Raw genomic sequence first — 7,241 nt, 5'->3', positions numbered from 1 at the left:
CCGACTGCTTACCCACGCACACAAATCACTCTACGACATCGGTCCAGATTGCCTCAACTCTCGACTGTCCTTCTACACCCCCTCCCGCCAACTTCGCTCTTCCAGCCAAGCCTTCGCCACTGTACCTCGCATCAACAAGACCACCATGGGAGGCAGATCCTTTTCATACTTAGCTGCCAAAACATGGAACTCACTCCCCGCCTACCTTCGCCTCACCCAGAATCACCTAGCGTTCAGAAAGCAGCTTAAAACGTGGATATTTGACAAATAATCCTCCTCCCCTTCCTAAGCACCTTGAAACCCTCTGGGTATGTAGTGCGCTATACAAATTTTATGACTTCACTTGACTTGACTTGAGCGCTGCAAATCACTGAAACAGAGACAGAAAGGCTAGGCCCTATCTCTGCAGACGGGTCCTGTTTACCTTCTTCACCAGGCAGGAATGTGATTCTGTAGAGCAAGCAGATAACTGTGTGCAAAATACTGTCTTGGCACCCCGGGCTGGGCCCCTCTCGGCTTGGCCAGAAGTATGCGAGAGGTCAGGGATACGTAGCTGCAGTCCTCAGAGTGTCTGGAGTCATGAAAACCCTAATTCGGGGACTGGCTCAGGCTGAGCCACAAAACGGGTTCATCTCAATATTAAAAGTGCACAATGCAAACACATGGGCAACATGGGCCTCATTGCAGAATTAACGTTTCTTTCATGGAAGACTTGGTAACTGACATCCTAATGTTGGACGCAAATGCAGAGGCATTATTATCGCAGGTCATAGAGGGAAAATGCATGGGAGACATGCACATACACTAAACGTTGGGGTACATACAGGGGACACATTGGCCATGTAAAATTTCATTTTCCTCATTCCCTCCTTGTCCCCTACTGTACCCTTCAGGACACATCTATTTTCATGAGACAGTATATTTGATCATACAGCATCATTTGTTCATCTTTTATCTTTTGTATACGTGGATGTGGAACACAGGCAGTAGCACGCAGGCCGCAAATCGCCGGGCCAGACAGTAGACAGAGACAGCAGCCGAATATCATAAGCAGTATCATTCCTAGGAACGACAACACTTTCCATCCCCATGCTGATATTACACTCCAGAGCCAACTGGACCAAGTCCATGTGCCTGGGTCTTGATGTATCTCGTGAGCAATCTTGGGGAGCCTTGTTATTGCTGCGTACACAGATGGTGCGTTATTTGGAATGAAAACGCAGCAACTGGAGCCGATCACTCTACAAGCCCCGCCCCTATCTGCCAGGATGACGTCAAGAACAAGACGGTTCTGAAGAACAACAAGTCTCATGGCAGACTGCTCCTGGGTCAAGTTCGCCAGGGCAGATGCAGTCTCATTCACAACTGCTTCCAGAGTTCTTGTTAACCTGCGTATGAGTTTACTGTTTTGGACGGGACCTATGAAGAAAAAGAATCCTCTATTGAAATCTGTAAATTGCTCCCAGGCTGTCTTAGTCTGATCAATCACGGAGCAATCGGTCTCTCTCCTGTGTCTAACATGCTCTAGTCGTGAATCTCGATGATAATGGGATGGGGCTAGAAAGACGGGGGCAGCAGGAACGATATATAACATGTTCCACCCCAGTCTAAGGGCAGATGTGCGTAGGCTGTCTGACCGCAAATGAAATAGGTATGGCGAGATGTTTGGAAAGAAGACTTGCCTTTATCAGTAAACTCTACTACAGTATTACATTCACTGTGTCCCATATGTACTGATCCTTTCATTCTAACGCACAAATCACCTTTTACTGGTAAGACTGAAATAAACTGTGGACCTGCATTTTGCTTGGCCTGAACATTTAACATTATAAAGCTGAGGGAAGCATTTCCTTGCTCGTATTTTTCATTTTCTAGATCGGTTCCCTTCCTTTGGGGAAGTCCGTCTTCGTCTGGAAAACATGCCTCATTCATTACTTTATTCAAATTTCCCCATATCCAATCGCCCTGGTAAACTGTGAACTTTCTATCTATTGATGACATTAAGGCAAACCATGCTCCGCACGAACCATTGTGGGAGAACGGAAAAGGGACGAAGGGCAGAACTCCCTTCGTTTTCTGATAAGGTGGGAGTCGGCCACATACCCAGCAATCTGTCACATTGCTGGTCTGATGAGAACGGTGCAACATCCGAATAAAAGTATTGTTGCGCAGGGCTAGCCGATATGACAGTTCATGGGGTGGCAGGTCACTAAATGTATGCTCTACGGTGTCATTAAAGAAAAAAGTGTATATGTGAGGAAATAGGAGGAAAGAAAACATGTAGTATTAAGCTGATACAGATTATAGTGATGCACAGAAGAGACATAAAAATCAGAGTTACTATACATCTGCTACGCAATATCTTGCAGTATTTCTCTTTCATTTTTCTCTTTTTACTATTCTGGTCCGTGATCTTATACATGTCAGAAACTTGCCTAACCGATTCACCACCTAGTGGACTTAAACAATTAAACGCTGTCTGACTTTCTAGATCGTAACTTGGACCTGTATTCTTGCTGTGGAGTCTTTTCTAGCAAAGGGGGCTCAAAGTCTGTAATGTCTTTTGTCTTTACCAAAGTTCCAGAATCTCCAAAGTACTTTTTGCAGTGATGGGCATGGAGCCACCCTTTTCTTCCTTCGACTTTGATGGCTGTCCTCGTGGTCAGTAACACTAATTTCGGTGTCTTCCAACGCGGTTCAAGGGGGCTTGATCGATCAAAATTCCGAACGAAAACAAAGTCACCAGGGACGATGGCGTGCTCCTTGACCTGGGTGTTGTCAGGGAAAGCGGCGGCAACCTGTGAACGACAAGAGAGTAGTGCAGACATCAAGGAATCCAGGTAATCTGTCAGCATGTTACTGTCAACATCAGTTATTTTCTTAGGCATAGGCGTACCCCACATATTCGGCGGTCTACCGAAAACCACTTCATAAGGAGATAGGCCTGTTCTGGAATGAGCTACCATACGCATGTAAAAGAGGGCAACCGGCAAGGCTACCATCCAATCCACGCCTTTTTCTGCACAGATCTTTGCTAGTTTAGTCTTAATTGTCTGATTATGTCTTTCGACAAGGCCTGCTGCTTCAGGGTGTCGTACACAATGAAACTTCGAATTATATCCTAACAGAAGTGACACTTGTTTCATTAATTCAGAAGAAAAAGGCTGACCATTGTCTGAGTACACGACACAGGGCAATCCGTATCTAGGGAAGAATTCTCGCACCAATTGCCTGGCGGTTGTCACAGCAGTATAATCTGGGACTGGATACGCTTCTGTCCATCTAGATAGTGCACATACAACTACCAAGACATACTTGTAACCTCTATATCTGTCCATTTGGATATAATCCATCTGGAGGACCTCAAAAGGATGGTCAGGAGGATGAAATCCGCCTTGTTCCACCGGAATGCCTTTACCTGGATTGAACTGGCAACAGATCATACAGGTTTGTACTTTTTGTTTCGCTGCTGCACGCAGGTGCTTGTTAAACCAGATATTCTGTAAGCTGTATATCATTGCCTTCTATCCCAGGTGTGCTGGACTATGTGCTGTGTTTATGATCACTTGTACCATGGAATCTGGAAGAAACCATGTAGCTTTGCCCATAGTCATCCAACCTTGGTCAGTCTGGACCCCTCCTTGTTCAGTCCATTTCTTTATTTCGTCTGAAGTGGCATGTGTCTGTATGTCGAGTACATCTTGAGAAGGATCCCTGACTGTCATACTTTTCGTCAGTAATGGTACTTCTGTCTTTGTCGTGTCTGTTGGTGTCTGGGCTGTAAGTTTAGCAGTTCGGTCTGCCAGGTCATTACCCTGGGAAATGGTGTCTGTAACTTTGGTGTGTGCTTTGCATTTCAGGATAGCTATGGCTGTAGGTAAATGTATTGCTTCCAACAGGGCTTGAATAAGCGGGCCGTGCTGAATTTTGGCCCCATGAGAGGTCAAGAAACCTCTTTCTCTCCAGAGAACTCCGAAGTCATGAACTACGCCAAAAGCATACTGTGAATCTGTATAAATGTTCACTTTCAAGTCCTTAGCTCTTATGCAGGCTTGTATCAAAGCGATGAGCTCTGCTGCTTGTGCTGACAGTGTATCTATTCTTTGTGTCTCTATGACTTCAGTAGCAGTGGTCACGGCATATGCTGCCACTAACTCTCCTGTGCTCGTTCTCATGCATGATCCATCTACATAAAGTGTCAGGTCAGGGTCTGGCAGTGCAATATCTGTCAGGTCTTGTCTTGGTTTTGTCACTGTATTCATTACTTCCACACAGTCATGTGGTACGGTGTCTACTGTACTTGAGGGCAAAAGTGTAGCAGGGTTCAGAATGTTACATCGTCTGATCTCTATGTGTGGCTGGAATAATGTCAGTTCATATCCTGTCAGTCTCGCTACGGTCAAGTGTTGTGTCTGTGTCCTGTTCAAGAGAACTTCCACTGCATGCGGAACTTGTACTGTCAGGGGGTTTCCCAACACTATGGAGTCACTTTGTCTTATGGCTAGGGCTGTTGCTGCAACTGCTTTCAGGCACGCAGGCAGAGCCTGGGCCACTGGATCCAGTGTACTAGAAAAATAAGCACAAGGCTTGTGTTTTCCTGCTTGATCTTGTGTGAGGACAGATAATGCTGTTCCATCTCGTTCAGTTACGAAAAGCATAAAGGGTTTGCTGTAACTAGGAGTCGCTAAAACTGGCACTTGACATAAGGCTCTTTTTAATTCTTCAAATGCCAAGGTATGTTCTTGTGTCCAAGGGAGGACAGGCGAAGACACTGCCTCCTGTGTTGTCAACTGTATGAGTGGTTTGGCTAGATAGGCATACTGGGGAATCCACTGCCTGCAGTATGAAGTGAGGCCATTGAAGGCACGTACTTCCTTTTGTGTCTTGGGCTGTGAAAGGTTAGCAATTAACTGAATACGTTCTTGTGTCAGCTGTCTACCCCTCTTGGACAGCAAGTGTCCAAGGTATACCACTTGCTGTGCACAGAATTGTAATTTTGAAGGGGACACTTTGTGCCCCTTGTCAGCCAGAAAGTATAAAACTGTCAGTGATGCATTTTCGCAGTCTGTTTCCGAACGTGCAGTAATCAGGATGTCGTCTACATACTGGAGCAGTGCTGTGTCGGTAGGCATATTAATACAGTCCAGTTGTCTTTTTAATGCTTGACTGTAAATACTAGGACTTTCTGTAAAACCTTGCGGTGCTCTCGTGAATTTAAAACTGCGTCCACTTAAGCTGAATCCGAAGAGATACTGGCTGTCTGGATGAATTGGAACACTGAAAAATGCATTCTTCAAGTCAATTACTGTAAAGAACATTGCCTCAGAATCAATCGCAGTCAGTAATGAAGAAATGTCTGGGACCACTGGGTACTGTGGGACTACGCATTTGTTCAATTCTCGAAGGTCAACAACTAGTCTGTAAACTGGTGGTGCATTAGGGTCTGATCGTTTAAGGATGACAGGTGAGTTACATACATTCGAGTCAGTTTCCACTACCACCCCATGTGCTATGAGTTCGTCAATAATTTTCAATAAGGCCACTTCGGCATCAGGTGGTAACTTGTATTGTCGGATACGTGGTAACACTACTCCTGCTTTGAGAGTGACAAGGTGTGGTGTTATGTTCATGTAACCTACGTAAGTCGGACCTTGTGCCCATAGGTGCTGTGGTACATTCTGGAGTCTGTGGTCAAAATCTTTCAACACATAATGTCCCTTAAAATCACGTAAGAACAGTCGCACTCCTTCCGGAGAACAACAAATAACTGCTCCTAGTTCTTTTAATGTCTTTATACCAAGTAAGTTTTCTGGACATGATTTAGTCAGTAGTAAGTCTGTGGTACGTGACAATGGACCAAGCCCGAGGGAGACTGGTTTTGAGAATTCATTAACAATAGGCTTTCCTGAAAATCCCAGGGAAACATTCTGTGAGCCTGAGAGAGGTGCCCCTGGAACCTCGTCACGGCTGATGGTAGTTCTGCTCACCCCTGTGTCAATCAGAAACTTTCTGTCTTGTCCCAGTACACGACTATGTACATAGGGACCCTCTTGATCTACAGGAACCTCAATAAGGGGCAAGCCATTTTCCCTCTCAAGGCTGTTTCATGAGAATGCTTGATATTCCGGATAGTCTGACTCTGTGTACTGATACATTTGTTGTGTGGCATGAACAGGCGGTGGTGGGGGTGGAAAATTCGCTACTGTCAGTTGTGTGTTCTGTTGGGTGTTATTCTGCCTAGGAGGGTGTGGTCGTTCTTTAGTTCTGCCTGTAGCTATATTGTGTTTCAGGACAGCACAATCCTTTACAAAGTGACCAGGTTGTTTGCAATAATTACAGTTCCCCTTAACAGGTATCGTACCATTTCTGTTCGTGTTTCCCGGTACCGTTTGGGCAACCAGCACCTTCATTTTTGTCTCTTTCATGCGTCTCTTTTCCTGATCCTGCTCTTCTCTAATCCTGTTCTGGTGATATTGTAACATTTGCAACATTTGCGAAGGGCTATTTGCTTGCCAAGTACTTTCAACCTTCCGTACTCTATTCTTGATCTGGGGTAGGGAATTCTCTACTAATTTGCTCACGAAAAGATGAGGATACGATTCGCTACTGGGCTTAAGGCCACTATTAATAGAAAAGCATTTCTCGAATCTAGAATAAAAATCACTTGTGTCCTCATCTGGTTTCTGTTTACAGGCTGAGATAGCATCCCAATCTTCCTTTTTAGTAATCAATAGTCTCGGCTAAACCTGTATTAGGAGTTCAGGTAGTTCTTTAGCTTTGTCCCCAAGACCAACCCCCAGGAGCCTGGCTTTATCCTCTGTTTCCAATTCTGTCCAACTTAACTTTTTCTCTCCCACCTCCCAGTCTTTTTCCTTAAGCTTTTCATAAATACCTGCAGGCAACAGTACTTTCAATAGTTTCAGAATGTCAGCGTACGTATAATCTCCGATGCGGAGAATGTCTTTTAATTCTCGGTGGAACCCCCCCGGGTCTTTGTCATGGCAGGGCAACATCTTTTTCATTTCCAGTATTTCTAATTTCGACAAGGGGGTGTAAACATACACCCGTTGAAGCTCATTGTTTGTACCTTTGACGGGATGTACCTCTCGTAGGGGGTTCTGTCTGTCTACGTATAGGTGCTTTCTGTCGTGGTGTGGGGCGGGAAGCATGCATGTGGTCAGAGAATTTAAGTACTTATGTCATTGATCCAGGATGACGTTAATCAAATCAGTACCCAGGCC

This window comes from Lissotriton vulgaris, chromosome 4_1 (genome assembly GCF_964263255.1).
Source record: "Lissotriton vulgaris chromosome 4_1, aLisVul1.2, whole genome shotgun sequence".
NCBI lineage: Eukaryota > Metazoa > Chordata > Amphibia > Caudata > Salamandridae > Lissotriton > Lissotriton vulgaris.
This window is presented reverse-complemented; position numbering follows the sequence as displayed.